Below are 17,209 nucleotides of genomic sequence, written 5' to 3' on the forward strand. Positions count from 1 at the left end.
CATTGATTAAATTAACTAATAGATTTAAAAATTTGCTCAGGAGTTCCCACTGTGGTGCAGTGGGTTAAGAATCTGACTGCAGGGGCTCAGGTTGTTGTGGGTTCAATCCTTGGCCTGGTGCAGTGGATTAAGGATCCAGTATTGCTGCAGCTATGGCATAGGTTGCAGCTGCAGCTCAGATTCAATCACTGGAACTCCATATCTGAGGATGTAGCCATAAAAGAAAATGAATATTAAAAAAAAAGAAATAAAATAAAAAATTTCCCAGAATATTATGAGTGGTCAAAAATGTTTTCCCTCTTCATCTCTTCCACCTAGAGACTATTGCAATTCCCAAATCCTCTAAGTTTTAAAGTATTTATCTATGTAGTGGTTAAGAGTTCAGAATACACAGACATATAAAGGAGGGGACAAATCTTGTCTTTATAACTGCAATCTTGGGCAAGCAATGTAATCACACTTTGTTTTAGGAATGTCTGAATCCTTCATTTATAAAATAGTACCTGTATCATATTGCTGCAGTCAAGAGTGCACAGGGGAATACAGGAAAGGTCTCAGTGCCTGGCTTAGAGCAAGTACTCAGCAAGCCCTCTCCATCCCCTACATTGTTTTATGGTATCTGCAGTATCCCTACCTTCACTCTACCCCCTTCACACACACCCCCTGGCAGTGTGCTACTCACCAACTGTGGATCCCCTAGGTTTGGTGGGTGCCACCTTTTTGAGACAGAATGCCTTTGTGTCTTTCTGATAGCATCTATATTCTTCAATCCCCACTGGCCTCCTACTGACTGAAGCACAGCCCTATCCTCTCACTGAGCATCTTTGCTCCAGGCAAGCCCAGGAAGGTGGTTTTTGGCTTTGGGGCATCTCTATGTGATGGTTAAACTCCTAGCAGTTTGCAAGCTGAAGCTGCATAGTCTACAGTTCTGTGATTTGCATATGTAAAACAAACCAGCTTATTTAAGCTTTAACAGTATTGTGATGATCATATTTTAAAGTGAAAAGAATTTGACTTAAAATATAATACTGATACTTTTCTCTATAGTGTGTATTCTCAAATGGGGTATCTGTTACTTAAATATTGATACTCAATATAGAATCAGCATGCAAAATCTGTTCAGAGTCAGATAATATATTGGAATATATTGGCTCTGTTTTCTTTTAATGTTGAGGTAATTAAAACAAAGAGACATGTTTAGCTATTTAATTTTTTCGAGCTAAACCAACTTGGATGAGTCTGGCAAAATTGCAGATAGTAGGTTTTATTGCCAACATCCTGAGTCGATCAATCCCTTGGTGACAATGGTTTTCTTGTCTCCTATCTATCTTTTGTTCTGATTTCAAGCAGGCGCCAACATACTACGTGTTTATACATTTTCAATATTCATTCTCAGTATCTTAGCATTTTTTTAGAAAACTCCCATCTCCCATCAGTTTAAAAAGTTCTTGATCTTTGATCTTATTCCTGGATTCCTGGCAGAACTAGGGTTTAGTGACTGAATTAGAGGAAGGTTCACATCTCTGCTCCTTCCCTTGTTTGTCATTTGACCTTGGGCACATTGTGGAATCTCCAACAGCAGGCTCTGAAGTTTGTTTGAGGCACGCATTGTATGAGAGCTAGCCCTCCCAGGAGGCCCTTAGAATTTGTGAGATTCCAGTTCTTTGGGGTATTGTTGAATAGCAAGAGATGTGGCTGAGGACAAATAACCCCAAAGAAATAAACTGTCACTAAATAATACCACGTAAGTTGATAATACTATAGGAGGTCCCCACGGGCACAGCGAGTTAAGGATCGGGCATTTTCTCTGCTGTGGCTTGGGTCACTGCTGAAGCCCAGGTTTGATTCCTCACCTGGGAACTTCCACATGCAAAAAACAAACAAACAAAACAAAAATAAAAACAAAACTTACTACATAATTTCCATCCACCTGGAATTATAGGTACTAAAGTTACTCCCACAGTTTCTTCATTAAAACCAGGAGTTTAGGACTAGGAGTCATATGTGCTCTCGATAAATAAAGCTGTTTCATGTTTGAAAGTTATCATGATGTTTAAATCATGAATGTCTTGGAAGGGAAATGATAAAAGAGAACCTTTGTGCTAAAATATAAACTACTGACCAGAACCTCTGGGTTGAACTTCATCATTTTAATCTGTGTTTCAATGACTTCTCATTCTTCTCATCAATACAGAAAAAATAAGTGGTTTATAGGCCAGTTTCTTCTACTCACTTCACAATGACAATCCTACCAAATGCTACTTTCCCCTATTTCAAACCTCTCAGACACACATCATGTCACTGAATTCTCCTAACATACTTGAAGTTTCCCTGACAGGGATTGTGACAGACGAGGAAACTCAGATGCAAGACGGCTGAGAAATTCATGAGACCAGAGAATTATGTGGGGACCAGTTTTGGGCTAGAGCTTGGGTTTTGATGTGTCAAAGACGATTCCAGTTAACACACATGGACTCAGCATAATTATGAAATAATCCGTATCCTCTCCAAAGGGAACTGGGCTGACATCATGATCACCCTAGCTAGAAAATGCATCCCCTGAGTTCCAGCCCCATGCACCCAGCTGGGTTTAGACATGTCTGCTCCTTCAAGAAATGAACACCCCACCTCAGCCAGGAGCATAGTTTCTGCTGCACAGCAGAGAGAGGAGAGACCCCACAGGTGGCTATTGTCACCTCTGCACTTACAAAGCTTCTGTTTCCTGGTCAGCTTTGTCTAGGGCCACCATTCCTTTTCAAATTACTATCAAAAGTATTCATTTCTCAGACATCATGCCAAGTGATTTCCTGAAGTTTATATTTTCTATCAGTATTTCTCTCCAAAGCGGCAGTCCAGAAAGGTCTCAATCATTACTGTAATTATATAAGAAGATCAAAGAACGGGCATTAATTTTTATCACTGGACAGTTTCCAAGTTTAATTGAATTCCATTAAATTGTACTTTATGATGAATAAATACTGGATTTTTTTTTAATGAAGTATGCAAAGAACTTCACTGTGTCTTTGGGATTCCTTTAAAACTTGAATTTAAATTTAAACCACCCGTTTTTTGTGAGCACAGACCTCATGCTTCTGGGTCCAGGGTGAAGGTTACTAGTGGCATATGTGATCACGGTCTTAATCACAGCAGTCTCTAGGGCATTCCTAGCAAACAGCAGCCAAGCAAACTTGTCTTCCGTTCAGTGAGCAAAATGAAGTACGAGTCAACACACAAGCTTCTTACACTGGGACAAGGTCCTCATTTGTTTTGCATTTGTTTGCATCTCCTAACATCTCTGAAATAGCCCAAGTGCTACCAAGACCACATAAAAAGAGAGTCTGGGAGTGAGTGTCTACGGCATGTGGGAGTAGATTACAACCGCCCCGTGATTCTTCCCATGTTCCAGGTTCATGGATGCTTAGAGGCAGTGCAGGTAAGGTAGTTAGCACTTGGCACCCGGCAGCATGCATGAGTAATAGGTCTTTTTATTATCAATACTCATTAAAAGACCAGAGAGTTTAGGAGCCATTCAAGCAGAGACAATGAACAACAGGAAGTACAAAGGAACCACAGCAGATGTGGCCTTGGGCTAGCAGGGTGGCAGGCTGGAAGATTGAAGAATACCACTGATCAGGGATCTTCTCTCCTGGAAAAGTTGGAGGCAGCACAGTGGGGAAGGATGCACACCAGGCAGGACCCAGGACCCTGCCCCCGGGCCACAGCAGCAGCACAGATAAGTCAGGACCAACAAGGGCAGCAGTGAGCCCTTCCTGACACCGTGACCAGGACCCCAGCAGGTCCAGTGCCCTAGTTCTGCACCACCGCAGTCCTCAGGACTGGTGACTTACCCTCTGCTTCTAGGCACCAGCTGGTCTGCAGGGACAAAGCACTAATTAGAATAATTAGGACAAATCATCACAGAGAATGAATCACCAGCCTCACCCTGAGCACCATAGTTTAACAAATGTTTATTGTCTGCTTTGCCACAGACAATAAACATTCCTGAACTTCTGTGACACTGCCTCCTGGTGTCCAGGGTACAGTTCTTTAGGAGAAAAGCAACTTTCCCTGTTCCAGTTTTGGCTGATATGGTCAGTAAGGCCACTTGTGTAACTGATTTTTTTTTTCAGATAAGAACCTGGAGGTTAGACAGCGTGACAGCATTACAAATATACTTAGTACAACTGAACCACACAATTGTTCTCTTCCTCAAAAGGAAGAAAGAAAGAAAAATACTATCACATTCCTCTTCCTTCACTCTGGTTCCCAAACTACAGGGAAGAGTCTGATATTGCAGAAGACATTATATTCTGATGCGTGGCTATATTTCATTCATCAGAAAGCAGTGGATGCAAAGCACTGAGAATAGGAACAGGCTAGCGATGTTCTATTTTTTTTCTTTTTAATACTCACAATAATCATATAAAGTAATATTATTATCTCTGGACACCATAAGAGAAAACAGCATGGGATCGATTTTGCCCATAGTTACACAAAGAGGAAATGATGGATAGGACTGGAGTCAAGGGGGCTTAACTTCCCAGCCTATGCTCTTTCCAGCATGAATCCCATGTCCTTATAACTCTGTCTTGTTAAGAACTAACAGCCCATTACACCTCTGCTCTGAGCATCTGCCTGAAAATGAAAGGCTGATTAGCTATGAACTGAGGCATGCAGTAAAACCCCCAAGACTCTGCATCTATAAGATTGGGCAAAATTTTCACCTCTGTAATAGTGTACCTCTGATTTTGCTCTTCTTTTCCTCTGATTTCTGGGAAGTCAAGACCCTCTGAGTTTCTGGCTTTCAATCCAGAAAATTAATTCTGGAGAAACAAACAAGAAACCTTCTTTTTCCCCATATGTGTACACTGTCATCAAATACATCCCAGGCCAACATATCTGATTTCACTAAGACTGGAGTTTAGTGCAGAAGAAAGAGATCCCAGAAACCTCAGGTGGGCAGGGCCATTGTCACCACCCTTTCAGTGTGAAGCAATTAACCAGCATTTGCAAGGTGGTGATAAAGTCATCAAATCAAGACGGTGATGAAAGGCGATAAAAAGTGTTGATACAGATTACATTCTTCATGAGGATGAGCCCATGTCTGTGATCTAGCCAACACAGGTGTGTGAAAGACAAGTTAAAAAATAACTTCAAGTTTCAAATGATTTTGGGGGAATAGCATAATTACCTATCACACTGTTTACTCACAAAATCCAATGATTTTGAGATCCTATGAGGATACCCATGTGTTCTTCTTATCTCTCAGGCTAGAAGAAATAGCATTACACAGTTTTCTCATTTAAATCCCATAATAAATTTAAAAAGTGGGTATTTATTCCCCTTATGAAGAAGAATAGAAAGAGTTTTGAGGAGAGTAGCCAATACCGAGCAGGCCACAATCAAAGCTAATAAAATTGGGATTCACAGCTGACTTTGGTCCCTGAAAATGACTGGGTGTGTGTGTACATGGGTGTGCACGTGTAAGAATGGAGTGATTGCAGTGCTTTTCAAATCTTCAAATCACACCATGTTACCATGGACTTAGAGATCTGCTCACCCCTCAGCTATCATCCTGAAATGTGTTTTTCCTTACGTATAATTGATACTGGGCTTATAAAACTGTAAGGGGGCCTAGAGAACACATGAACCAAGGCAGTTATTTTATAAAGAAGGACTTAACCCTCACGGTGGTGTTGAATTACCCATGAGCCACACAGGAAACTAGTGGCTAAGACAAGATTTTCATCAAATCGACTACGCTCCAAGCTCAGTGTATATCCTGCTTTTAAAACACTGCTTCATACATAGATGGCAAAGCATTCTGTCTCTCTTACACACACACACACACACACACACACACACACACACACACACACACACACACACATACACATATCAGTGAAAGAAAAGCAATTTTTTCACCCCAGGTTATATTTCCTTTTACTGAAACCTTCACTGATTCTTCTCCCTGAACACCCAGGTATTCACTCTATTAGCATTCTCACTGGGGAAAAAGAAAAGATAATTAGAAACTGAAAGTGGTGGAAAAGCCAGGAAAACTCCCACTCCTGCCCGCAGCTTTGAATGCCTACTATGAGATCTCCTCCACTTTCTTGCCCTTATTCCCCGGCGCTCCTTGTTAAGAAAACCATTCATTTCCTGCCTATTGTAGGCACTAATGAACCTAGCCCTTGCAAAGCACCCTGTGGGGCTAAGAGATGCAGGCGGTCTCCCTGGGAGGGGTGGGGGGGGGGCGGTGAGGCTCAGAGGAAACTTCTAACATCCCCTTCTTTTTTCTATCTTCAGAAGGGGAAAAAAGGAGTCGGGAAGGAATTCAGTGGTAATTCAGCCAAATGCCAAGGCAGTCACAATGTAATAGCTGCCACAGAAGATATGATGAATAGCAGACCTCGGTGTGTGGTCCCCAGAGCGCTCAGCGCACAGCATCTTGCCCACCCAGCAGCCTCTTTGAGAAGCCACGCTTTGTGTGCAGCACGGGAGGCAGCCAAGGCACTTTGCAGAATTAGAGACCTGAAAAATATCTTACATGGGCCTCGTGCCCATTCCCCTCTGACCTTGGCTTTGTCCTGCTTTAGGCATCTGGACTTTTGCTTCTGTTCCAGCTGGAGGCTCAAAGGAGGGAGAGAGTTCTAGGTCCCTGAGATGAAAGTTCTGTTAAAGCTGCTAGTTCATTTGGACTGAGGCTGAGGGCTCAGCCTAACTGAGTCAGAAAGTGTTAAATCACCTTCCAGGTGCACTGAGTGGGGCTAGGGTCCTACCCCAGGACCAGGAATTCAACCCTAGATCGCACACACAGGATCTCAGCCTGCATCATGGCTACTAAGGAGTGCAGGCATCCTTGGCTAAGGCCAAGGTACTTCTCCCCTTGGTGCTCACTTTCCAACTGTGTTAAATGGATATTTAGTCCAAGGAAGATATTTCAGATGTGAACCCTCATCTCCAAAGAAAAATTTACAGGTAAGCCCTATATGTGGAAAAAATACAAGCTACTCTGGTTGAAGCAACAGGAAGACAGGCTGGTGCTAATAAGGAAATACACTTAGCATCATGTCAGAAAAGGAGATGTTCAGAAAAAGTGTGATATTCTCTTTCTCTTTCCCTCACTTTCTATTAGACACAACCTACCATTTGGAAAAGAGTCATTTGAAATATAACTTTTTTTTTTTGGTCATCTTTTCTAGGGCCACACTTGCAGCATATGGAAGTTCCCAGGCTAGGGGTCTAATTGGAGCTGTAGCTGCTGGCCTACACCAGGGATTGAACCGCAACCTCATATTTCCTAGTCAGATTCGTTAACCACTGAGCCATGATGGGAACTCCTGAAATAGAACTTTTGATTATTGGAAGCTACCAATCAAAAAATAGATTTTATGTAAAAGTCTATTGCCTGCCATTATGTCTATTTATTTTACATAAAGTCTATTTATTTTACATAAAACAGACTTTATATAAAAGTCTATTGCCAGCCATTGCCCACCTCCCACTTATTTCTGATACATTTTTCTTCATCATCCTCAGTGTTATCTGACATCAGATTGTGACTTCATTTGCTTACATGTTTATTGTGTAGCGGAAAATGGACCTCTGTCCACCAGTGACAAATACAAACACGGAGACAGAGTTTTGGGTGAAGGAGAAAAAACCAGCTTTACTGCCTTTGCCAGGCAAAGGATGGTCACAGCAGGCTAATGCCTCAAAGACTGTGCCCTCTCTTAGGAGAGAATAGGAGGTAGTTTTACAGTTTGGGAGTGAATAATAGGGCCAGAGATAAGGATCAGGGTAGAGGCAAGCTTGCACTGTTTTTCAAAGCTGGTGTTAAGTGGTCCCAGGACTGGTTCTGACGGTGGTCCTTCTTTCAGGAATGAAGAATGCTTCATTAAAATCTTCTATTTGTTGGGGGTTTTAGTTCTGCAAAAGAACTCTAAGATATTGTTATGTATATTCTTTGAGGAGGGATCAGGACCCTACCCCATGGCTGCACTATCTCCTCCCTGGTCTCAGCATCCCCTCCCTTCTCTGATCAGCGGCTGTTTGAACTCAGGGAAGGTCAAGGAGGCAGAATGAGGCTATCTCCTAAAAAGCAATGGGGAACATAGGCTTATGCCCAGGAGCCCTGCTCGGTTTCAATTCTACGTGCCTCTAATAAGATCACTCTCCTTGGGTATCAGGATTCCATCTGCTTTGTTAGTCACTGTGTTTCCAGCACTTAGAATAATGCCTGGCACATAATAAGTATGTATTGAATATATGCCTGGATTTTCCAGAACTCATTTGGAATTCTTCTCTTCGCTCACTATATACACATGTGCTCACCCAAAAGTCTGAGCAGTGAGAGGGGCATTCCCTTGCCTTTCTCAAAGGGTAGTTTTCTTTGAAGGATTAAAAGAAGTGAGAAGTGAAATTATCATACTAGGTGAAGTAAATCAGAGTAAATCAAATAGCCTACGATATCATTAATATGTGGAATCTAACAAAAAAAGATACAAAAGAACTTATGAAACAGAAATAGACTCAAAGATTTTAAAACCAAATTTATGCTTACCAAGGGGAAATGTGGAGCAAGAGCAGCTAAATTAGGGGGTTGAGACTGACATAGTCACACTACTAGATACAAAACAGGTAACTAACAAGAACCTATTGTCTAACACAAGGAAATCTATTCAATACATACACACACACACACACACACATATGCTACCTTGCTGTACACCTGAAACTTACACAACTAAGACAACTCTACTCCAATAAAATTTAATTTTTAAAAAAGCCAGATTTTTAAAAAAATTTCTGAATACTGCCAATTCCACACATTTTGTTGTACTAAAAAAAAAAAAAAAAAATCATCCTTTTCAAGAAAACATTAAAAGCCAAGGGGGGAACCTCAGTGTGGGATGCAGTAGAAAGGCTGACAAAAGCAGAGTGGTAGCAACAACTGGCAGGCTGCCCACAAGCCTGGGGTGGGAAGCATCCAGGATGAACCAGCCCAGGGTGGAGAGCTCTGCAATCAGTGCAAAGAGCAGGGACAGCATCTCTCAGCCTCCTTAGAGTTTTGAAGGCATCCAAACACAGTCTGACAATCTAGGAAAGTATAAATGGCTGGATGATAATACGGCAGTCCAGAAAGTTCTGGGTGCTTCAGGAGATGACTTTGCTGCCCCAGGGGTGATACTGGTCTTTCCCGCCAAGGGGCATCTGCCTTAGAGTGGGACTAGGCTTGCCTTAGAGCTATGTTCAAACCCAGTTCAATTCCACTACAGCTGTGCTGGATACTTTTGCAAGTTACTAAACCTCATCTACACACAGGCATAGCTCCCTGGTAGGCGTCTAGATAATTGGAAATCATGTTTACAAGGTAACCGGCGCATTATTATTTTCCACCAACTATTATAATTACTATTAGTAATTATAGTTGATGTCAAATTAGCAGGTATGATTTATACATTAATTTCCACCAACATAAATAGGCATTCCACATGATCACAATACAACACAAACCAAGGATGAAATGTAAACTTGTAAAAATGGAATATACATATATCGATCTCATTACCCACAATATGTAAGATAAGGAAAAAAATCACATTATCTCTCCATTCCTTCCTTCCTTTCTTCTTTCCTATTGTTTCATTTTTCAAATTGACAGAATAAGTCCTTTCCCATTTTCCTCATATTTCAATTCACAGATATTTATGATGTCTCAATATATGACTAATGACGTTAACACAATTCAGATTTGTTTCAAATGTGTTTTAAATAATGAAAACCTACCCTAGTGAAAAGCTGTCACTTATAATTTTAAGACAGCAGCTGAATCACAAGGTATAACACACAGTCCTTTGATAGTATTTTCACTTTCTCTCTGGAAGGTAACATGCTTAGTGGCTAAAATCTTGAAGCCCAGGGAAGACCAGAACTGTTAATTTGCAAGCTGTGTGAATTGAGGCAAGTTGATAAATTTTCAAAAATTTGGTCTAACTGTGAAATTGATCTAATAGCTCCTATCTCTTGGAGATGCTATAAAAATGATATTAAAGAATCCATAGAAATGACTTAATATAGAGCTTGACATATCATAAGGTTTCAAGACTGTTTATGGGAGTAACATATACACACTACTATATAGAATGGATGATTAATGGGGACCTATTGTATAGCACAGGAAAATTTACTCAATTGTTTGTAATAACCTATATGGGGAAAAATGACATATTTATATGTATAACCAATTCACTTTGCTGAATACCTGAAACTAATACGACATTGTAAGTCAACTATCGCCAATAAAATTTTAAAAATTTATTGAGTAGCGTTCTCTGTGGCGTACAATGGGTCCTTGTTGGTCATATATTTTATGTTTAGTGGTGTGTATAAATTAATCCCAACAGTTGGACTTTTTTGATCTTCCAAAAAACAACTCTCCTTTCACTACAACTCCATTTGCAAGAGTTACTGGGGAGCTACCTAAGCAAGTCAATATAATTTTAAAATTAACTATGCATTTAGGAAGCATAATAAAAATTAATATGATTCTCTACTGTTCAAAAAAAGAATGTTTATTATTATTTATTTGGTGGTGTTATTATTACTATTGTTTTACTCTTGTTTTTTATTTTTATCATTAAATACTACAACATATATGTTGAATAAACAATCATAACTTTAAAAAAGCTGGCAGAGATTTTAAAAAGCATTTTTTTTTTGTACTGAAGGAAAACAATGTGGACCTTTGACTCATGCCTTTGGTGCAAAACACTGTTTGTTCTAAACACTATTAAATTTCTCAAAGTTAATAAATAATTAAAACAGAATGATGCTTACATAATAATAAATATCTGGATATAAAGGAATATGCTAATGATGTATATGAACTTTCCCAAACATAAGAGTTCAGTCTCCTGGAGATAATTCTGTACATTTTTGGTGTAAAGGACTTTAGACCTATTCATACAACAATGATCAATGTCAAGATGTATCTACCCAAAATACAAATGTCTCATTAAAAAAACAAAGGCCAAGAGTGGGAATAATTTTTATCAATCAAAACAGTCATAACTGTTTAAAGAAAGATCTAAGAATTGAAACAAATTTTGGGTCAAGAGCAGAAAATCTTTGAGAGCCTTGACATTCTCATCATGTCTTAGAATTGCAGAGGGTGACGTGGCACGTAAGGTCAGCCAGCAGGTACATAGCACAGGTGTTAAAAACACACACTCTAGAAGCTAAAAGGCTTGACTTCAGGCCCAGCTCAGCCACTGATGAACATTCTCTGTACAAGTCACCTACTGCCATTAAGCTTCAGTGGCCTCAACCATAAAATGAAGCTAATGCCACAAACCTTACCTTACAGTGTTTGGGGGAGATGAAATGACAAAAAAAAAAAAAAGGATGTAAGGTGACACAATCACAGAGCTGGAGCTAGAAATTTGATCTCTTTCCTGTAAGATCACACTTGCTCAAAAGATAATAGGATTAGAATCAGAGGGAGTGTGGCACAATATTTTTCCAGAAAAATTGACACCGTTTTTGAAAGAGTGGATGTTTATCGAACGAGGAATAGAAGATAAGTATTAATACCAAATATCACAGACATTCTAGCACAAATATGAAAAATAGTACAGTTTTCTCACATGATCACGACCCTTGTGGTGGGTTTGGTTATTTTGTGGGTGGTGCTGGAGGGTTTTCAACTGGTTTATTTTGGTTGGTTGGTTTGTTTTCTTTTGTTCCATGAAAGGCTTATCTATCTGAAAAGTTAAGATTTAACATTTCATTTATTCTGCCTTGCATTTTAACCTCTGCTGAGGAATTCTTAAAACAAATTAGAATCAAAGTAACAGAAAATATAACCTTCATTGGAAAAGCAAGTTTCCAGATGCACCAGCAGCAGTGGCTCCAATTGTTAGTTGCTGGAAGTAACATGTTTCTGGAATTCTGCTCTCAGGTTTTCTAGTCTGTCCTAGAAGATGTTGGAGCCATCCTCTCAGGACTCCCATGGAGAGAATGTTGCTGAAACTTGGCCTCTGTCCACTGGTGCTGAATTGAATCTCGGAGACAGAGTTTGGAGTGAAGGAGAAAAATTTAGCTTTTATTGCTCTGCCAGGCAAAGGAGCCCACAGGAGGCTAATGCCTTAAAGACCGTGTTGTCCATTGGGAAGAATTGAGGGGCTTTTTATAGAAAAGAGGAAAAAAACAGGTTTTCGGAAAAGAATCAGGATTGGGGCAAATATGCATTCTTCTTTCTTTGGGGGAATCTTAATCATCAAAGCTGGAGTCAGGAGATCTCAGCATGATCCTGGTGGTGGTTTTCTGGGTTATTGCCCAGAAACAGTACTTGCAAAAAAGGGCATGTTGATCAGAGATTAGAACAAACGAGGAAAGCTCCTGAAAAACATCATGTGCTAATAATCTTTAATCCCCAGGCAATTGTGCTCAGGGTGTCTAATCTTTAGTTTATGGGTGATTGTGTTAAGGGTGCAATTAAGCCAGGGAGAAGCACAAAAATGGACTATAAGCTGTTCGGTTTTAAAGTACTCATTTCTAATAGAAGCGTAATGAATATAATTTCTCTCTGAGGTGTATAGGACGCCTATGTCACTATGTGTATCCCTTGAGAGGAAACCAGGATCCTGCCCCAAGGCTGTACTATTGTTTCTTGATTCTTCTTCCCAGGTCATTGTCTCCCCTCCCCTCCCTGGTCTGAGCCTGCCCCTTCAACCCAGAGAAGGCCTTGGAAGGTGAATGAGGCCCATTTCCTAAAAATAAGAAATGGAGGGGGGCACATAGAAAGGCTTTTGTGCCCAGGAGCCCAACAGGGCCCTGCTCGGTTACAAGAACAGCAGCCATGGTGGTCCCTATTGCTAGGCTGAAACTGTGTTCTGCTGCCTTCCTAAATTGCCAAAACACATTGCACATTTGGAAGGTGGATTGTGCATTTCTGGAAAATTCCTAAATCCCTGGTTCTTTACTATGTTTGTCCCCCCCCATCCCATAAAGGATTTGGCATTCCATTTCTCTCTTCTCAGGTAAAGCTTCAAGTTTATATTCTCTCATCATTTTCCTCAACAAAGATACCTACTTCTGCAGGGAAAATGCTTCCCTTCAAAGCACAACCAGCCAGAGCCAGTTTCTCGTTCCAGGAGGCCAAATGTTTCATCAGACACCGACAGGCCCTTCTGGCACAAATAAGGCAAACAGGATATTTAAGAGTTGTTGTGGAGGTTTGGAGGTTTGTGTTCTATCTCAGAGTCAGGTTTTTTCATTGGAAAGCATCTATTTTTGGTCATTGGCAGAACAACTAGGGTGGTTGTGACACTTCCAACTGGTCCCTTTGAGTGCTCTGGAGTCCAAAGCAACACCTTCATCCATCATCTTTCAAAACTCTGCTCCATCACCAACCTGACTAATTTCTGAAGACAGGAGAAACATTTCACCAAAAGAAGTAACACCAGTTTTTAGAGAGTGCACTCAAAATCCACATTTAGGTAAGGACACAAAACAATTACAATAAATTTACTTTACTCTGGGGGGGATGCCATCATGCTAATAAACCCAATTTGCATGACTAATGAAAATACTTAACCTCTCAATTTCAAGCAGGCATTTGCATAACTACAATGACTCCCTAATGTGGTCCTTTTAAGGGAGGAGGTATTTCATAGACAGATACACTGTGTCCCCTAGGCAACCACCAATGACAGAGCTTCTCAAACAAGTGATGAAGTCCTACCGTATGCTTTATCTCAACGCCTGTAGTCAGAAAAATGCTTGCTATCCTATAACCCTTACTATACTAGATAAAGCTAAAATTCACTCCACAGTTCCTTACCAACTGTTTACTGAGAACCATATGTGGTACTTTCTAATCATATGTATATACACACACACACACATACATGGCAGAGGTTCTGGCCTTGGGGGGTTCATAGGGTACAGGAGCGAATAAAAAAGACACACACATACAAAAGTGGCAATTCAGAGTTGAAAACAATTGCCACAGTAAAGATTAAAAAGCTGTGAATGTTCAGAGGGGAAAGAAATTACCTTGTTTGAAAATCAGAAAATCTTCAAGAACAGGGGCATCTGAACAGGGCTTTGAAGCATTAAATAGATTTACAGATTTTTTTTTCTTTTTTTTTTAAGGTGACATCTGCTGAATATGAAAGTTCCCTAGGGGTTGAATCAGAGCTACAGCTGCCCTCCTACACAGGTGCAGCCACAGCAACAGCAGATCAGAGCCACATATTGGGGCTTGTGGCAACACCAGATCCTTAACCCAGGGATCAAACCTGAATCCTCAGAGAGACAACAACAGGTTCTTAACACAAGAGGAATTCTGATTTACAGACCCCTTGACAGAAAATTGATAAATATTCCAGTTGATAACTGGAAATTACCTAATGTGATTAAAGTTATGAAGACTGGAGAACATATAAAATGAACAGTATATACTAAACTAACTTGGTTACTGGTAAAAATCCAATAATAACAAGAGTTGGAAAAAAAACAAAAAACAAAAAACAAAACTTCAGTATCTTATCTGAACACTCAAACATCATTTAATTGCCTTGTACAGAAATAATCTCATTTCATCCTCACCAGGGCCTACTAAAGAAAGGTGGGTATTAATATCCCTACTTTTCTGAGGAGGCAAAAGAGAGCAGAGAAATCAGACGCCTTGTCTAAAATCACAGGTTAGGGAGTTCCCATCATGGCTCAGTGGTTAACAAATGTGACTAGGAACCATGAGGTTGCAGGTTTGATCCCTGGCCTTGCTCAGTGGGTTGAGGATCCGGCATTGTGTGAGCTGTGGTGTAGGTCTCAGATGCAACTCAGATATGGCATTGCTGTGGCTCTTGGCGTAGGCCAGCAGCTGCAGCTCTGATTGGACCCCTAGCTTGGGAACCTCCATATGCCATGGGTGCGGCCCTAGAAAAGACAAAAAAAAAAAAAAAAAAAAAAAAGACAAAATAAAATAACATGTTATAAGGTTTAGCCTGTCAATTCACTGATTTAATTTATACAGTTTTCAGCAGAGGGCCTGATGTTTAATCAGTCCTCAGAAAATGGTGTCAACTATGGACACAATTAAGAGTAGGCCACCCCAGAAATTGAAAGTTCAAAATCCTTCCAAAGGTTGGGCTCTTTCCATGAATGTATGTAGTTCTAATTAAATAAATACATATTTGAATGATATGTTGAATTCCAAAACCTAATTGAAGGACTTCCTCAATGTAGAACTTCTCTTATATGAAAATGGACCTAAGGATGCAGAATGAACAGAGGAAAAAATAGTTAAAATTGGAATTTGGCATGGATTTCTCTTCAATAAAGACTCTAATTCCACCTAGATGTAGACACAGGCAGGTAAATAATACTCGAATGAAGTTCAGAGCTACAACAAGGATGCTCTGCTGGCAGGTCTGGGTGGAGTGGACTTAAGCCCCTATGTTCATGGTATGACTTTGCAGCCCACTATGTTAGTTTCATGGGTATGGGATGGTGAAGTCTTCCCTTTCAGCTTCAGAATTTTCAAATCCCAGGTGGCACACATCATTGGTTTCTGAATCTGCATCCCAAATTTGTTTTTAGGAAATATGCTTTATATTAGACGGATGTCAGACAATGCTTGCAATCAATCAAAATTTGGTGAATTATATTTACCCACTTCTGTATTATGGTCAGGCATTATGTATACATATGTCACTGATTAAATAAAGAACAGGATTCTAGTCCTAGGTGAGCTCTTCCAGCTTGAATTTTCAACTATCTGCAAAAGTATGCAAATTGCTCATTTCCCCCTGAACAAGGATTAAATTAGTACGTATTGTGAATAACACCTCACAGAGCAAAACCATGCTGAACAAATAGCTACATTTGGAAATAGAAACAAGAGATGATGAAATGAAATGCAGCATGAAAAAATGCTTGGAAACACGGCCGAGAAGAACATAAAACAGCAAATCAGCAATGTTTATAATACATTAAGGGAAATGAAAGGAAATCATGAGACCATTTGTGCATATTGGCCTAAAGAATAGAGATGGTTGAGTTCCTCTAGGCCTGCTATTCTAGTATTTAGCATCATGTGGTATAAAGAGTACAGGACCAGGATTAAAGAGACATGGATGCTGACTTATGACCTGTCTCTGACCACTCATGAGTAATGGCAGTCCTCCCCTGGCATCAGTTTCTTCATGTGTAGAATAGGAAAACAAGACCTATCTTTCAGGTTTCCACGGGAATGTTATCTATGTAAGGACACTGCATAGACTATAAACTGTGTTATGAATTTCAGTCATTAAAATTATTGTTATTTTATATAGAAAGGCACATGATGCAATGTTATTATTATATAACATAATACTCATTTTTCAGATAGAGAAATTAAAACTCAGTGAGGTTATAATCCTAGTAAATATAACAAGCACTGCTTAATGATTGCTTAGTGTATTCCAGGCACTGTGTTCCTTTATTTGTTATTTAATCTTTACAATTACTCTAGGAGGTAGATTATCTTATCTCTATGTTACAAGTAAAGAAACAGAGACTTGAAGGAGTGAAATGATTTTGCCAAAATCAAATAGCTTGTAAAGGGTGAAGACGTAATTTAAATTCAGTGCATTTCTTTTAAGGCTTATATTATTAGCCATGATCTATCTTTCTTTCTTTCTTTCTTTTGTTTTTTTGTTTTGTTTTGTTTTTGTTTTTGTTAGGGCTACATCTGAGGCATATGGAAGTTCCCAGGCTAGGGGCAGAATCAGAGCTACAGCTGCCAACCTAAACCACAGCCACAGCAGCACCAGATCTTTAACCCACTGAGAGAGGCCAGGGATCAAACCCACATCCTCATGGATACTAGTTGGGCTCGTTACTGCTGAGCCACAACGGGAACTTCATAGTCACGATATTTCAATGCAGCCTCTTCATAAGTAAGTGTCTTACTACATGCAAGAAACTATACAAGCCAAACAAGGCTCTCTGTGTGTGTGTGTGTGTGTGTGTGTGTGTTGGGTGGAAGATGGAGGGAAATACAGACCACAAAGGGTTTCACTGGCTCATCTATATACTTCACAAGGAGAATCTCACTGATTAATAAGCATAGATAAGTATAGGCCCCAGGCCCAAAGCTTGGGAACACCCACCTTACAGCCACAGAAAGCAACCTGAATCAAGGAACCTAAGAGGA

The sequence above is a fragment of the Sus scrofa genome, chromosome 15, assembly GCF_000003025.6.
Source record: "Sus scrofa isolate TJ Tabasco breed Duroc chromosome 15, Sscrofa11.1, whole genome shotgun sequence".
Taxonomy (NCBI): Eukaryota; Metazoa; Chordata; class Mammalia; order Artiodactyla; family Suidae; genus Sus; species Sus scrofa.